Source organism: Nerophis ophidion, linkage group LG10, assembly GCF_033978795.1.
Source record: "Nerophis ophidion isolate RoL-2023_Sa linkage group LG10, RoL_Noph_v1.0, whole genome shotgun sequence".
Classification (NCBI taxonomy): Eukaryota; Metazoa; Chordata; class Actinopteri; order Syngnathiformes; family Syngnathidae; genus Nerophis; species Nerophis ophidion.
The window spans coordinates 68,764,579-68,783,131 of record NC_084620.1 but is presented as its reverse complement, the minus strand read 5'-3'; the positions used below and the strand labels follow the sequence as shown (position 1 = coordinate 68,783,131).

Genomic DNA, 18,553 nt, shown 5'->3' with positions numbered 1-18,553 from the left:
TAATATGTTGCCATGGTGACCAAACTGACTCACAAAAAGGTACACAAACAACAAAGGGAGTCCAAACTAACAGAAAATAACTAAACTAAACATGATCCAGACTACGGATCATGATACCTATAGTGCTATAAAAAGACCTGTATCAAGTTTTATTTTATTTTTTTCACATTAGGACTATCTTTGACTTAGAATCTGATTTTTTTTTTTCTTTTTCTACAAACCCCGTTTCCATATGAGTTGGGAAATTGTGTTAGATGTAAATATAAACAGAATACAATGATTTGCAAATCATTTTCAAGTCATATTCAGTTGAATATGCTACAAAGACAACATACTTGATGTTCAAACTGATAAACATTTGATGCCAGCAACACCTGACAAAGAAGTTGGGAAAGGTGGCAATAAATACTAGGGATGCACCGATTAATCGGTAACCGAGTATATTCGGCCGAATATGGCAAAAAAAGCCACATTCGGCCTTCGGTGGAATGAGTTAAAAGCAAGGCCGAATAGTGGCGTGTGACGCAAAGACGCAATTTTTTGACGCGGTGACGCAATCAACCAACGTGCAGTGTTAAATTTCAATCAATCAATCAATGTTTACTTATATAGCCCTAAATCACTAGTGTCTCAAAGGGCTGCACAAACCACCACCACATCCTCGGTAGGCCCGCATAAGGGCAAGGAAAAACTCACCCCCAGTGGGACGTCGGTGACAATGATGACTATGAGAACCTTGGAGAGGAGGAAAGCAATGGATGTCGAGCGGGTCTAACATGATACTGTGAAAGTTCAATCCATAATGGATCCAACACAGTCGTGAGAGTCCAGTCCAAAGCGGATCCAACACAGCAGCGAGAGTCCCGTTCACAGCGGAGCCAGCAGGAAACCATCCCAAGCGGAGGCGGATCAGCAGCGCAGAGATGTCCCCAGCCGATACACAGGCAAGCAGTACATGGCCACCGGATCGGACCGGACCCCCTCCACAAGGGAGAGTAGGACATAGGAGAAAAATTTAAATTGTGAATTATATTTATATAGCACTTTTCTCTAGTGACTCAAAGCGCTTTACATAGTGAAACCCGATATCTAAGTTACATTTAAAGCAGTGTGGGTGGCACTGGGAGCAGGTGGGTAAAGTGTCTTGCCCAAGGACACAACGGCAGTGACTAGGATGGCGGAAGCGGGAATCGAACCTGCAACCCTCAAGTTGCTGGCACGGCCACTCTACCAACCGAGCTATACCGCTATTGTTTTGTACATAGTTTCCCTCTTTTTATTCTGAAGCTGAAGTACTGTTATTGACAAATCTGTTCTGGCCTGGGATATGTTGTGTACCTGTATAAGTGTATGAGGTTACATGCACACACTTAATTGAGATTTAGTGGGGCCTCTGTTTACATTATTAGTCTGTTGTGTAGGCTACTTGTATAAGTGTATGAGGTTACAAGCACACACTTATTGAGATTTACTTGAGCCTTCTGTTTACATTATTAGCCTGTTGTGTAGGCTACCTGTATAAGTGTATGAGGTTACAAGCACACACTTAATTGAGATTTACTTGAGCCTTCTGTTTACATTATTAGCCTGTTGTGTAGGCTACCTGTATAAGTGTATGAGGTTACAAGCACACACTTATTGAGATTTAGTGGGGCCTCTGTTTACATTATTAGCCTGTTGTGTAGGCTACCTGTATAAGTGTATGAGGTTACAAGCACACACTTATTGAGATTTAGTGGGGCCTCTGTTTACATTATTAGCCTGTTGTGTAGGCTACCTGTATAAGTGTATGAGGTTACAAGCACACACTTATTGAGATTTACTTGAGCCTTCTGTTTACATTATTAGCCTGTTGTGTAGGCTACCTGTATAAGTGTATGAGGTTACAAGCACACACTTATTGAGATTTAGTGGGGCCTCTGTTTACATTATTAGCCTGTTGTGTAGGCTACCTGTATAAGTGTATGAGGTTACAAGCACACACTTTATTGAGATTTACTTGAGCCTTCAGTTTACATTATTAGCATATCTACTGTGGCTAAGCAGACTTTTGCCAAAAGGACAATAATTCATTTGTTGTGGGTTTATCCACTTTAATGCACTTTATTTTTGTTGGAATGCATGTTTTGTTTATAGGCCTAATATAAATGAAAAACTGTGCTTTTTTTGAAAAGCAAAGCCTACTGGAATATTATAAAATGTCAATATTCAATAAAAATGTACTTTATTTGAAAAACATGTCTAAATATTTATTCTAGGCTATTTATGCAACATAAAAAAGTTGGGAAAAACTGCATTTATTATTTGGTATTCGGCCTTCGGCCAAGCGCTCAAATTTTATTCGGTTTCGGCTCCGGCCACAAATTTTCATTTCGGTGCATCCCCAATAAATACTGATAAAGTTTGGAACATCCCACAGGTGTGCAGGCTAATTGGGAACAGGTGGGTGCCATGATTGGGTATAAAAGCAGCTTCCATGAAATGCTAAGTAATTCACAAACAAGGATGGGGTGAGGGTCACCACTTTGTAAGCAAATTGTCGAACAGTTTTAGAACAACATTTCTCAACGAGCTATTGCAAGGAATTTAGGGATTTTACCATCTACGGTCCGTAAAATCATCAAAAGGTCCAGAGAATCTGGAGAAATCACTGCACGTAAGCGATGATATTACGGATCGTTGATCCCTCAGGCGGTACTGCATCAAAAACTCACATCAGTGTGTAAAGGATATCACCACATGGGCTCAGGAACACTTCATAAAACCACTGTCAGTCACTACAGTTGGTCGCTACATCTGTAAGTGCAAGTTAAAACTCTACTATGCAAAGCCAAACCCATTTATCAACAACACCCTGAAACGCCGCCGGCTTCGTTGGGCCCGAGCTCATTTAAGATGGACTGATGCAAAGTGGAAAAGTGTTCTGTGGTTTGACGAGTCCACATTTCAAATTATATTTGGAAACAGAGGACGTGGTGTCCTCCAGATCAAAGAGGAAAATAACCATTCGGATTGTTATAGGCACAAAGTTGAAAAGCCAGCATCTGTGATGGTATGGGGGTGTATTAGTGCCCAAGGCATGGGTAACTTACACATCTGTGAAGGCACCATTAATGCTGAAAGGTCCATACAGGTTTTGGAGCAACATATGCTGCCATCTAAGCGCTACTTTTTCATGGACGCCCCCGCTTATTTCATCAAGACAATGCCAAGCCTTGTGTTACAACAGCGTGGCTTCATAAAAAAAGAGTGTGAGTACTTTCCAGGCCCGCCTGCAGTCCAGACTTGTCTCCCATGAAAATGTGCGGCGCATTATGAAGCATAAAATACGACAGCGGAGACCCCGGACTGTTGAACGACTTACCGTAGACATGAGCGGAGCTTGCGTCTTCCTGCAGCTGCGTGGCTTCCCTCAGAGACACTGGCTGTCACCACACCCCTCCGACTTTCAAGTACCATATCATCTCACTAAAACGCTAGTAACACAAGCAGATAAGGGATCATCCAGAATTATCTTAGTAATGAATGAATGAATGGTTGGTGGTGGTCAGAGGGGCCGTAGGCGCAAACGCTTCCGTCAGTCTACCCCAGGGCAGCTGTGGCAACAGATATAGCTTACCACCACCAGGTGTGAATGAATGATGGGTTCCCACTTCTATGTGAGCGCTTTGAGTATCTAACAATAGAAAAGTGCGATATAAATCTAATCCATTATTATTATTATTAAATGTGTATAATAACATCTGAATTGCTCCCACTCCCCTGTCTTTTTAAAAAAAAAAATTTCTAGTCCTTCACTCTCACTTTCCTCATCCACAAATCTTTCATGCTCGCTCAAATTAATGGGGAAATCGTCACTTTCTCGGTGTGAATCGCTCTAGCTGCTGGTGGCCATGATTGTAAACAATGTTCAGATGTGAGGAGCTCCACAACCCGTGACGTCACGCGCACATCGTCTGCTACTTCCGGTACAGGCAAGGCTTTTTTATTAGCGACCAAAAGTTGCCAACTTTATCGTGGATGTTCTCTACTAAATCCTTTCAGCAAAAATATGGCGAAATGATCAAGTATGACACATAGAATGGACCTGCTATCCCCGTTTAAATAAGAACATCTCATTTCAGTAGGCCTTTGAATAACTTGTTTTTGATTCATATTTATAAGTTTTAATATTGGTCATTATGTCGGTACTTGGAGGCAAAAAAACCTTTGAGAACCACTCGTCTTGAACAGGAGTGTCATGAGAGATTTTGTGTTTCGTGTTTCTTCCTGGCGAATGTCCTTCATTTTGACCAGATGACTACAACACTGAGCGTTATTCCCCACACCTGTTCTTGATTAGTGATCAGGCGACTCACCTGCCTCGGATCAATACTCACTAGAGTAGTGCCTTCCTTGCAACACTGGTTTGGTAGCTCTTGGGACTAATAGGGATCAACTTTTTCGGCCTCCTATCTCCACCCTGGTTTGGAGTCCCGGTCCAATACTTTGACATTGGTTATGGTTATGATGTGAGTTTATTTGGAACATGCATTTAATACTTATATGGTATTATTATCACACATTTCCAAGGTTGCATTTCATGATTTAACTTTGCCTTTTGTGAGGACGCGTCCTTGTAAACGAGCTGCGCATTAGCACTCCATTGCATTAATTAGGGTCCACAGGAGTCCTTTGCCATGGGCCAAGGACCCTATTGAAACTGCTGTGTTTTATTATTATTCCGCACCTACGCGCTGTAATTTGACCCCCTTAACATGCTTCAAAACTCACCAAATTTGACACACGTCGGTATAGCAAACCTTCCCAACATATCAAGCAACCAATCCCCCAAAATGAAAATTGCGCTCTAGCGCCCCCTAGGAAAAAATTACAGACAAAACTGCATGTAACTTCTGTTAGGAATGTCATAGCGACATGAAACAAAAACTCCTATGTAGGTCTGACTTAGACCCAATTTTCATACACTCACTTCTTTCAGCAAAAATCTACAGGAAGTTGGCAAAAACCCCTTCAAAATAAAATGTTCGCAAAAAAATGCAATTTTGCCTCTTTGCGCTGTAATTTGACCCCTTTAAAATGCTTCAAAATTCACCAAACTTGGCGCACACATAAGGACTGGTGAATATTGCGATCTAATGAAAAAACCAAACCCTTAAACTCAAAATTGCGCTCTAGCGCTATTTTTGAATAAAACACTGAAAAAACGGCTCCTAGGAAGAAAACACAGACAAAATTGCTTGTAACTTCCGGTAAGAATTTCGGAGAGACATGAAACAAAAACTTCTATGTAGGTCTCGCTTAGACCTACATTTCATAGATTGACAACCCCCAACAAAAATCAACAGGAAGTTTGCAAACCCACCTTCAAAACCAAAAATTTCTAAAAACCGGTCACCTTTCTTCAAACATTGTCTCCTCTGAGTGCGTTTGTTGTTTTGGCTTCAAATTCGCAAAGGAGAGAGATTGAACCCTTCTGATTAAAGGTATTGAACAGAGTTTTGATAAGTTCTCAGGTTTTGATTTTACGCGCCTGCAAAGAACCCCTGTGCAAAGTCTCCTAAAAAATGTCATTTTTGCCTCTTTCATCTGTAATTTGACCCCTTTACAATGCTTCAAAACTCACCAAACTTGACACACACATCAGGACTGGCAACAATTGCGAGCTAATAAAAAAACCAAACCTCAAAACTCAAAATTGTGCTCTAGCGCCCCCTAGGAATACAACACAGACATACTGCTCCTAGGAAGAAAACACAGACAAAACTGCTTGTAACTTCCGGTAGGAATGTCAAAGAGACATGAAACAAAAACCACTATGTAGGTCTCATTTAGACCTACATTTTAATAATTAACATAATTTAGCAAAAATCAACAGAAAGTTTGATATTTTCACTTCAATACAACAACTGCATTACTTTCACAATGCATTAGATTCTCAAAATAGTGGCTCCAAGGCGTCTTCTAACACTTATCCGGCCGTGGGTCTCGGGGGCAGCAGCCAAAGGCGGACGCGACCAACGCTGCTTGCAGCTTTAATTTACTTTTGTTTTTCATTTATTCTTCAGGATAACCACTCACAGAGATCATGGGAGGCACCACTGAACACCTGGCGGGTTTTACAGAAGACCGAGAAGTGATCACACCTGCAACTGCATGGTAAGTTTTGGCCATTTTACCTTGTCGTTACAATTATGCGTGGTTTTACCTGTTTTTATCAAAATATAACTGCAGATCTCAAGGTTTTGTATGTGCTGAAAGCTTCATTTATGTTTGCTGCCTTTGGTAAAAGCTGAACTCTTTTGGGATTTGCTCACATTTGCTTTTTTGTGTCAGGCTTAGTCAAAATATAGGACTTAGATGCAGAGTAGGGAATAAATCGGCAGGCTTTTATTTTGAAAGCTTCCTTTCACTTCCAGAGTCAGGGCAATTCAATATAAGCTATCACTAAAACTAGTCGGCGAAAAAGGTTCTAAAAAACCACTCTGAAAGGAGGAAAACACAAAAACAATGACAAACTATACTTGGCGCCGTATATTCGATAAAACTTATTATAAACACAAAACGCTCCAACAGGAGGAAAAAAAAAATGGCTATGAAACTTGTCCACGGCCTCTAATCTAATAGAGGTTAACAAAAAATGTTCCTCAAAAAAATTGAGGAAAAATAAAAACTAAAAAGTTTGCAAACTTTGCATTATTTTATTTTCTATGTTTTTTCACTAACTTATTTATTTTTTAAGTAAAAGTATTTTTAGAAGTTGCTGCAGCCTTTAAAAGAAAATATGTGGGCCACATAAGACTCACGGACCACATATTTTCTTTTAACGGCCTGGCCCGCAGCACATAAAAAAAATAATTTTACTAGATAATTACATATAGTAATTAAAAAAAAAAAATGAATAAAAAAGGCAAACAGGTTTAATGTGACAAACAATTGAAATAATGCTGCTAATAAGCTGTTTTTGTTGGGGTTTTCATTTAAAAAAAATATAGTTCTATTGGGCTGGTTTTGAAAGTAAAGAATATAAAAAATGATGCTAATAATGCAAAGGTGATAAGCTGTTTTTGTTGGGGGTTTTTTGTTTTAAAAAAATGTTTCTTTTGTGCGGATTTTGAAAGTAAAGGATATCAAAATGGTCGTCAAATGTTTAGAATTATAAGTCTGAGGCCCCCCAGTAGAAAAAGTTTGGACACCCCTGGTCCAAAGGAAGTACAGGGTCAGGTGAAATAGTGGAAGAATCATTGCCTTTGCCAGAATGGAGCAGTGAGCGAGGCATAAGTAAACAAGGTGAAGCTCCACCTCGCCAGGTCCAATTTCCTGGCGAGTCTTACCAGGACTGATGACGGGCTTCAGTGTGCATATCTTTGAACGTCGTCCCACAGTCCTTATGTGAGACAAGAACACACGTCTTTCATTTCTCTGTGCATTTTTAAAAGTGGAAAAAAGATGGGGATATTTATGCCACACTCTAAAAAACATCAAAAAACCTCCTACACCGTTTTATTTACATGCTATAAATATTCGTTATTTAGTAACAGGCACAGTCATAATTAAAGCTGCAAGCAGCGTTGGTCGGGTCCGCCTTTGGCTGCTGCCCCCGAGACCCACGGCCGGATAAGCGGTAGAAGACGCCTTGGAGCCACTATTTTGAGAATCTAATGCATTGTGAAAGTAATGCAGTTGTTGTATTGAAGTGAAAATATCAAACTTCCTGTTGATTTTTGCTAAAGTATGTTAATTATTAAAATGTAGGTCTAAGTGAGACCTACATAGTGTTTTTTGTTTCATGTCTCTCTGACATTCCTACCGGAAGTTACAAGCAGTGTTGTTGTGTTTTCTTCTTAGGAGCAGTTTGTCCGTGTTGTATTCCTAGGGAGGAGGTAGAGCGCAATTTTGAGTTTTGAGGTTAGGTTTTTTCATCAGATCGCAATTTTTGCCAGACCTGATGTGTGTGTCAAGTTTGGTGAGTTTAGAAGCATTTTAAGGGGGTCAAATAACAGCTCAAAGAGGCAAAAATTAAATTTTTTAGGAGACTTTGCACAGGGGTTCTTTGAAGGCGCGTAAAATCAAAACCTGAGAACTTATCAAAACTCTGTTCTATACTTCTAATCAGAAGGGTTCAATCTCTCTCCTGTGCGAGTTTGAAGCCAAAACAACAAACCCACTCAGAGGAGATAATGTTTGAAGAAAGGTGACCGGTTTTTACAAAACTTTTGTTTTGAAGGGGGGATTGCAAACTTCCTGTTGATATTTGTTGGGGGTTGTCAATCTATGAAATGTAGGTCTAAGCGAGACCTACATAGAGGTTTTTTTTTCATGTCTCTCCGACATTCTTACCGGAAGTTACAAGCAATTTTGTCTGTGTTTTCTTCCTAGGAGCCGTTTTTTCAGTGTTTTATTCAAAAATAGCGCTAGAGCGCAATTTTGAGTTTTGGGGTTTGGTTTTTTTCATTAGATCGCAATATTCGCCAGTCCTTATGTGTGCGCCAAGTTTGGTGACTTTTGAAGCATTTTAAAGGGGTCAAATTACAGCGCAAAGAGGCAAATATTGCATTTTTTTGCAAACATTTTATTTTGAAGGGGTTTTTGCCAACTTCCTGTAGATTTTTGCTGAAAGAAGTGAGTGTATGAAAATTGGGTCTAAGTCAGACCTACATAGGAGTTTTTGTTTCATGTCGCTATGACATTCCTAACAGAAGTTACATGCAGTTTTGTCTGTAATTTTTTCCTAGGGGGCGCTAGCGCACAATTTTCATTTTTGGGGTTTGGTTGCTTAATAACTTGGGAAGGTTTGCTATACCGACGTGTGTGTCACATTTGGTGAGTTTTGAAGCATGTTAAGTGGGTCAAATTACAGCATGTAGGTGCGGAATAATAATAAAACACAGCAGTTTCAATAGGGTCCTTGGCCCATGGCAAAGGACTCCTGTGGAGTCCTTTGCCATGGGCCAAGGACCCTAATAACATGTATTATCTACAGTATTTTGGTCATTTCTTTCCTGGTATGCACTCTGTGAAAATAATAACAACAACAACATAGAGAAGACTTTCTGTGTTTTCTACCACATGGCAGACTTTGAGAGAGCCTTGAAGTGTTCTCATGTAGCACTACTGCTAAACGTTAAAATAAGAACATAAAACCGTGACTTACAAAGTCCGCTCTCCCCGGACTGACCAGTGACGGGATGGTTGTATCTTTCAGCACTTCTGCCCTCCTTAAGGTGGTGCATTCTCAGTCTTCAGATAAATAATGTTGTAGTGGTTTTATGCTGCATCACATGGTTTATAACTTTTCTTAACTCAAAGGTATTAGAGAAGGCGCTCAAGCTTCTTCTTTTTCTTCATTTTATGGCGGGTGGCAACTAACGTTGTTTTCAGCTCAAGCTAACTAGTTGCTGGTTACTCGCTCGTGGTCAGAGTGGCAAGGCGAAGTGTCATCATTTTTTAAAAAGGTAATTGCTTATAGTTATTTCTAACTGTAACGACCCGGTCGCATCATAACGCGGGTTTTGTTCTCCCAGGGATGCAGACAGGCTTCGGACACAGCATGCAGGTAGGAAAAAGGATTTATTAAGAAATAAATCAGTCAGAACAAAGAAAAAACGTGCGCATAGCACTTAAGACAAATAAGTATAAGAGCTAGCATGAGAGCTAGAAAACAAAAGGAGCTCAGCATGGAAGCTAGCAAAAACAAAAGGGCCTAGTGTGGAAGCTCGCAGGAAAACAGAAGTCGTTACTTGTTGTATAAAAACAAACTACGAAGGGAGAAGGCAGGCTTAAATAATGACAGTGATTACAAAACAGGTGTGCGTCCGGAACAAGCGGCAGGTGAAAATAATGAGTAACTATGGAAACCAACTGAGAGGTGCACAAACAGGAACCGAAGGAGTCCAAAACCAACAGAAAACACAAAAAGACTCAAAAATGTAAATCATAATATGATCCAGGCAGCAGATCATAACAGTTACTTTGTCAAAAAATTGTTGTGTTAGCAACCAAATTACTCTTTGATAAAAAAAAATGTAAGTAAAATGAAATATTTGAGGAAAGTCATTATTGGGTTACTTAAAAAGAAAAAACATATCCAGCATATGCAGTTGAAAGATGTTTCATGAAAGCAGAGTGTGTGCTTTCAAAAGTCAGTGCCTGTTGCCAAGCGACGTGAGCGAGAGAAACATACAGAGCAGCATTGGCTGAACTGTGGTTTAGCTCTTGCGTGACAGTAGCTTTGTGAAGTGAATACTACTTTTATATAGCGAATTTCTCTAGTGACATAGTGCTTTACATAGTCAAACCCAATATCTGAGTTACATTTAAACCAGCGTGGTTGTAACTGGGAACAGGTGTGTAAAGTGTCTTGCCCTTGCGGAAGTGGGGATCGAACCTGGAACCCTCAAGTTGCTGGCACGGTCACTATACCAACCGAACTGTACCGCCCAATCTGTTCAATCTTCTCACTAGATTGTGTTACCTCTGGTTATTGTACGTCGATGGCTGTAGTCTCCTTGTCAAAAAAAAAAGTACTTTAGTATTGAAGTGAAGTGAAGTGAATTATATTTATATAGCGCTTTTCTCTAGTGACTCAAAGTGCTTTACATAGTGAAAGCCAATATCTAAGTTACATTTAAACCAGTGTGGGTGGCACTGGGAGCAGGTGGGTAAAGTTTCTTGCCCAAGGACACAACAGCAGTGACTAGGATGGCGGAAGCGGGAATCGAACCCGGAACCCTCAAGTTTTGATTGCGAGTGTGAATGTTGTCTATCTTTGTTGGCCCTGCGATGAGGTGGCAACTTGTCCAGGGTTTACACCGCCTTCCGCCCGAAGCAGCTGAGATAGGCTGCAGCACCAGAAATTTTGGCGGAAGAGGAATCATGGTGTGGGGTTGTTTCTCAGGAGTTGGGTTTGGCCCCTTTGTTCCAGTGAAAGGAACTTTGAATATAAATTTGAGTGTGATGTAAGGATACCATCATGAAAAGCACATTTAATAAGAATAAAAACGCTATTATGGTCTTACCTTTACTTATAAATGAAGTCCATGCGCAGCTCCTTCTGATCAAAAGCATCGATAACTTGTTTATTGAAGTCTTCCTTATCTTTCTTCAGTTTTAAAAGTCTCTGTGTCTCGATGGAGATCTTCCTTATTACCTCCTGCTTCGATTGAAAGTCCAGTTTAGAAAACTGTTTTATTTTAGATATGTAATCCTCCATGTTAAAAGTGCAAGCGAGAGGAAAAAATAAACGATCGCTGCTCACTCTTGCTGCTTGTTGTCACTTCAAGAAGGATCACTAGCGTCCTCTACCACCAGAAGGCGGGAGTCATTTAATGACTCATATTTGACACACGCAGCTCCGGTATATTAATAAAACATAGCTGCTTACTGTTCTTTTTAACATATTCAGTAGCTTGGACCTTAAATCCTACTGAATAGCTGTTAATCTTCTTCCCTTGATGCGATTTCAAATGATTGAAATCAGCCTCCTCCAATTTGAAAATGATGACAGGTGATGTGTCACTCGTGACGTGACGAGTTTGACCCGGTGGAAATTCTAGGCATTTGCTAATTATTTGGCGAAACGAGGTTGACCCGGTGGAAATTCTAGACATGCGCTAATAAAAATAATATTTTGCGAAACGAGTTTAACCCTGAGCCGGCGGTAATGCTAAGCATGCGCTAGTAATTCTAGGCAGGCGCATACTATACACCCGGCTGCAATTCAAGGAAATACGGTAAGTAAAAACTTTTTTACGCTACTTTATATTAGAAATGGCAACATCGGAGGATGAATGTCCCATAACAAGAAGTCAGAGAAAAAGAAGAAGCTTATGACTGTGGCGTTACAACAAACTGCAATGGCGGACACGCGCTTATTTTCAGGACTTATGCAGATCACAAATAGACATCAGCAGTTACCAAAAAGTAAGAAAAGTTGGTTTTGCATAATATTGACGAACAAAATAGGGGCCATTTTGCGATCCTTATACACACACCATAATAATACTGGTATGTTTAATGCGGCGGCGAACCATCAAGCGGTGCGGCTTCATAGCGCAACAAAGTCGGACTAAAAAAATGTTGACAGATTTTTGAGCACCGTGTGTAATGTTCTATATTCTCAATGGAACATTTAAAGTATTGGTGTTTTTTACTGGCGTCATCTTGCAGTTTACCCGTATCTCTTATGTATGACTGCCATCTACTGGTCACACTTATCATTACATTACATGCCAAATAAAATTGCTTCGAGGTCGGTAAGCACAGCCAGAAATTTGCCGTACGTTAGGGGCACCGGGTTGTAAGTTGCAATGTCGATTTTTGAGAGAATTAAAGGATTTTTAGTGTGCCTTGTAGTCCGAAAAATACGGTACTTGGCATCGGACCGATACTAAAAAAGTATCAGCCCAGCCCAGAGCCTCTTTCAGGTGAAATAAATCAATCGCATCAGAAGGGTGGTAAATGCGGCTTTCCTCTGAATGAAAGCAAACAGGTGAGCATATATTTTTGTTTGATACAATTTCCTGGAAACCCTCGAGAGAATACGCGGCCCCGCTTCCCGTCTGATCCCAGCGTTCACACGGGCTGCCAGGCAACAGCGGCGATGTCATGTCGTATTACGGCGAATGACCTTTGTCTTCGCTGCCTCGCAGGCCCGCAGAGTGTGTACTTTATCAAAGATGATTAGTTCAATTTGCCCAGTCTGCTCGGTAATGGGCGCACAGGGGACCGGTGGCAATAAGGGTGGGGGTACTGTTGGGAGAGGGGGGGTCAAACGGAGTGCAATTGGGTCTGTCCATCATGTGACTCATGCTGGGTGGGCTTAGTGGGCCACATATTCAGGATGAGGAGGAGTTTTTAAAAAATCTCTTTTGCATACCGTATTTCCTTGAATTAGTATGCGCCTGCCTAGAATTTCCACCGGGTCAAACTCGTTTCGCAAAATAATTAGCGCCTGCTTAGCATTACCGCCGGGTCAGGATTAACGCCGGGTCAAACTCGTTTCGCTAAACATTATTTTTTATTAGCGCATGTCTAGAATTTCCACCGGGTCAAACTCGTTTCGCAAAATATATTAGCATATGCCTAGAATATCCACCGGGTCAAACTCGTCACGTCACGAGTGACACTTCACCTGTCATCATTTTCAAAATGGAGGAGGCTGATTTCAATCATTTGAAATCGCATAAAGGGAAGAAGATTAAGAGCTATTCTGTAGGATTTAAGGTCCAAGCTATTGAATATGCTAAAAAGAACAGTAAGCAGCTATGTTTTATTAGTATACCGTAGCTGCGTGTGTCAAATATGAGTCATTAAATGACTCCCGCCTCCTGGTGGTAGAGGGCGCTAGTGATCCTTCTTGCGACTACTCGGCTGCAGAAGAAGTGACAACAAGCAGCGTTTATTTTTTTCCTCTCGCTTGCACTTTTAACACGGGGGATTACATATCTAAAATAAAACCGTTTTCTAAACTGGACTTTCAATCGAAGCAGGAGGTAATAAAGGAAGATCTCCATCGAGACAGAGAGACTTTTAAAACTGAAGAAAGATAAGGAAGACTTCTATAAATAAGTTATCGATGCTTTTGATCAGAAGGAGCTGCGCATGGACTTCATTTATAAGTAAAGGTAAGACCATAATAACGTTTTTTTTATTAAATGTGCTTTTCATGGTGGTATCCTTACATCACACTCAAATTTATAAGCGCAGGCCTAAATTTACCGCATGCCTTTGCTAAACGCCGGAGTGAAAAGAGGTTTCAAAATAATTAGAGCATGCTTACTTTTACTGCTTGCCTTTGGTAAGTGCCGGAGTGAAAAGAGGTTTCAAAATAATTAGAGCATGCTTACTTTTACTGCATGCCTTTGGTAAACGCCGGAGTGAGAAGAGGTTTTAAATTAATTAGCGCCCCGGCGGCAATTGAAGGAAATACGGTATATTAAACATGCTTCACCGATGAGAGGACTTGACGAGAGTCGTTTTGTCCTACTAATTTCTGCGGTCCTTGAACGCAGCGTAGTTTTTTTTTACATGTACAACTTTCTCAGAGGCTGCCACAGTAAGACGTGTTTTATGCCACTCCTTCTTTGGCCCATTTTGTCCAACAAACTTTTCACGCCGTGTGTGAATGCACAAACGTGACCTTTTTTGATATTATTGACTGCTAATTAGGTATATTTGGTCAGTGCATGACTGCAAGCTAATCAATGCTAACATGCTATTTATTGCATCATTTTGCCTCGTTTGTAGGTCATTTTGAGCTCATTTAATTAGCTTTACTTATGTCCTCACTGTATTTAATTTATATTTCTATGCCTCATGACACATTGTATGTAATATTGGCTGCATGTCTGATAGTTGTTTGTGTGACATGTTGTTCCAGACCACAGCAAACATTACCTAGCTTGCCAAAGATAGTAATAAATCCATTAAAAGAAGACGGCCTGCCGTTTCCTTTAACTTAGACCAAGGGTGTCCAAAGTGCGGCCCGGGTTCCATTTGTGGCCCGCAACTAATTGTTTACCGGCCCCCCACACAGTCTGGAAAGGCTATTTCAAAAATTAAAAAAAAACGTTAAAAACATTGGAATGAGGTGAAATATAACGAGGAAAAGTTGCAATGTTGACACAAAGCTGCCATGCAGGCTGTTTTTTCTTTTGTGTTTCTTTATTTTTGATTTTTATTTGCCATTGCTCAATAAAAAAAAATGACAAAAAAATACATGTTATAATGAATTATTTTCAAAGCTCCAATTAGTTCAAAAAATTCACTTTAAAATGTTTTATTCTGTAAATATCGCATATATTGTGCAGTTGCCTTATAAAAACAATGTTTTCTTTGATGGATTGGACTTTCACAGGATCATGTTAGGGGATTGGCCACATATGTGGTCCTCTCCAAGGTTTCTCATAGTCATCATGGTCGACGTCCCACTGGGGTGAGTTTTTCCTTGCCCTTATGTGGGCGCTACCGAGGATGTCGTTGTGGTTTGTGCAGCCCTTTGAGGCACTTGTGATTTAGAGCTATGTAAATAAACATTGATTGATTGATTGATTGACCGACCAAAGAGCATAAAACAAATAAAATAATAGAACGTAAAATCGACAGATTTATCTGAAGTTGATCTTGTAACTTAAGTGTTGAAATTAAAAAAAAACCTAATAAAAATGTATAATTTTCTGAGTGGGGAACCTTTTGGATCCCAAATATATTTAGATGTATTTTATTCATCTTTTCACTGTGATTACTCAAATATAATAAATAATTTAAAATCAATGGTGGCAATTATTATTTATATTTTAGGGCTCTAATGACTAAATACTGCATATTTCAGTTTTACTATAAAAAACAAAAGTTATTTTTAAAATAAAAGCCATAAAACCTTTTTTTTTATAGTTGATATTGAGATTTACTGTAAGCGTTAAATAAGAAATAACAGTAAAACTTATTTGACTTATTTTTAACATTTTAATAACTGAGGCCCTTTAAGGTCCCTGTAGGTAAAATATATATTTTTTTTAAATCCATAAATTTTGTTAAGGTTTTAAAATAAAAAAAATTAAAAATCCATATATTTTGTTAAGGTTTGAAAATAATAAAATATCAAAATAGCCCCCACATGCTTTAATTTTTCCGTGTGCGGCCCTCAGTGGAAAAAGTTTGGACACCCCTGACTTAGACAAACGCATCTATACTTTTGACCATTTTGAGACGGAAATTTCCAGGAGTGATCTCACCCTCAGAGAAGCCTCCATTTTACTAATGTTTTCCAATGTTATAAAAATTTGTAGAATAAATATTACATTTCAACATTTCTATCATTAAAGATTTGCATCAGCCTGTGAAACATAGTCAGTTTGATAGTTAATATCTAATTTAAGCACATACAACATGGTACCTTCACCATAAGTATTATATAAGGCTTTTAATGTTTTGCGGCTCCAGAATATTTTTTGGTGTATATTTTTTGGTCCAATATGGCTCTTTCAACATTTTAGGTTGCCGACCCCTGTCCTAAACCCAAAATCTTGTCAAATTCGTTGGGGCCAGTTAAACAGTTCCAATGTTGATTTGGAGAGCCGTGCAAAAGGAGGCAACAAAAAAGTTAAAGGCCTACTGAAAGCCACTACTAGCGACCACGCAGTCTGATAGTTTATATTGTAGAGGACATTTTGTTCCAGCACCGTTCCCAGCTATAAGTCGTCTCTATTCTTCGCATAATTCAACAGTATTCTGGACATCTGTGTTACTGAATCTTTTACAATTTGTTCAATTAATAATGGAGACGTCAAAGAAGAAAGACGTAGGTGGGAAGCGGTGTATTGCGGCCGCCTTTAGCAACACAAACACTGCCGGTGTTTCCTTGTTTACATTCCCGAATGATGACGGTGAAGCTTTACTATGGAACACAGCGGTCAAGCGAAAATGGTTCCCTACCACATGTCAACCGGAAGGTTTCGGTGAGAAAATGGTGGTATTACGTCGGCTCTTATCGTAGACATGAGCGGAGAGCTTGCGTCGTTCCTCCTGCACCTGTCAAAGAGGCAGCTGCGGACTCTTTTTCCTCCTCCCACCGGCCACCCCTGACCGTCGGATGCCTCCACCATGGAGGAAGCATTGGTTGCCTTCGCCTCGTCGAGAAATGTGGCTTCCCTCGGAGACACTGGCGGTCACCACACCCCTCCTATTTTCAGGTTAAACAGGTACGACCATATAATCTCACTAAAACACTAGTAACACAATAAGCAGATAAGGGATTTTACAGAATCTGTAAAATCCCTTATCTGCTTATTGTGTTACGGGTGTGGTGACCGCCAGTGTCTCCGAGGGAAGCCACGTTTCTTGATGAGACAAAGCAGCCAGTGGGGCCAAGCTGAGATTTTTTTTTTTTTCCTCCTCCACGGTGGAAGCATCCGACGGTCGGAGGAGGCCGGTGGGAGGAGGCATGAGAGTCCGCAGCTGCCTCTTTGACAGGTGCAGGAGGAACGACGCAAGCTCTCTGCTCATGTCTACGGTAAGAGCCGACTTATTACCACCATTTTGTCACCGAAACCTGCCGGTTGACATGTGGTAAATAAATAAATGATAAATGGGTTGTACTTGTATAGCGCTTTTCTACCTTCAAGGTACTCAAAGCGCTTTGACACTACTTCCACATTTACCCATTCACACACACATTCACACACTGATGGAGGGAGCTGCCATGCAAGGCGCCAACCAGCACCCATCAGGAGCAAGGGTGAAGTGTCTTGCTCAGGACACAACGGACGTGACGAGGTTGGTTCTAGGTGGGATTTGAACCAGTGACCCTCGGGTTGCGCACGGCCACTCTCCCACTGCGCCACGCCGTCCCATGTGGTAGGGAACCATGTTCTCTTGACCGCTCTGTTCCATAGTAAAGCTTCACCGTCATCTTTCGGGAATGTAAACAAGGAAACACCGGCTGTGTTTGTGTTGCTAAAGGCGACCGCAATACACCGCTTCCCACCTACATCTTTCTTCTTTGACGTCTCTATTATTCATTGGAGAAATTGCAAAAGATTCTGCAACACAGATGTCCATAATACTGTGATTATGCGTCTAATAACATCTGAATCGCTCTGCCGTCTAGTTTTTTTTTTGTTTTGTTTTGTTTCTAGTCCTTCACTCTCACTTTTCTCATCCACGAGTCATTCGTCCTCGCTCAATTTAATGGGGAAATCGTCGCTTTCTCAGTCCGAATCGCTCTCGCTGCTGGTGGCCATGATTGTAAGCAATGTTCAGATGTGAGGAGCTCCACAACCCGTGACGTCACGCGCACATCGTCTGCTACTTCCGGTACAGGCAAGGCTTTTTTATTAGCGACCAAAAGTTGCCAACTTTATCGTGGATGTTCTCTACTAAATCCTTTCAGCAAAAATATGGCGATATGGCGAAATGATCAAGTATGACACATAGAATGGACCTGCTATCCCCGTTTCAATAAGAAAATCTCACTTCAGTAGGCTTTTAAGTACAATGTGTGTCAATGATCATTTTCTGCTGAAATTTTACGGAATATACGCAGTGTGTGTGTGTGTGTGTGTGTGTGTGTGTGTGTGTGTGTGTGTGTGTGTGTGTGTGTGTGTGTGTGTGTGTGTGTGTGTGTGTGTGTGTGTGTTGTGCCTAATTTACAGGCAGGAGCTGAGCCACTCGGTGCCCCCCAAGACGTGTAGGTCTTGCGTTGCCTTTTAAGAGGCCCTTATCGCTGTCACACTGTCTTTGTGACTGCATGCAGATAGACTGTAGCGCGAGTCACATGTGACAGCTGCTGATAAACACACACACACACACACACACACACACACACAGCGACACATTTCCATGAAAAGTGTCAAGAGTGGGGAAAAAAGAACCTCCTCAAGCTCTCTGTGCAGAACCCCGTGACACATTTCTGTCTTCAAATAAGCACATCACCTCTCATCTCGATATCACATCAAGTAGAACTGGTGCTGATGTTGTGTGAGCCTCCAAATAAAACACACACACACACAGGATTGAACCCCTAATTTAGTTGCACACGCTGCAAATGTGTTCC

At 40.7% G+C, this 18,553-nt stretch overlaps 1 long non-coding RNA gene across 4 annotated transcripts in view; it reads left to right on the top strand.

Moving 5' to 3' along the window:
- The window catches only part of LOC133561226 (uncharacterized), a 381,703-nt gene that overhangs the window by 293,808 nt on the left and 69,342 nt on the right, over positions 1-18,553 (top strand). For 3 of the 4 annotated variants that reach the window (XR_009808613.1, XR_009808612.1, XR_009808611.1), the window contains exon 4: positions 6,069-6,159. This is a non-coding gene — a long non-coding RNA (uncharacterized LOC133561226). Of the gene's footprint in view, positions 1-6,068; positions 6,160-14,857; positions 16,268-18,553 lie in introns of those variants that run through there. The other variant, XR_009808614.1, reaches the window with a different exon arrangement.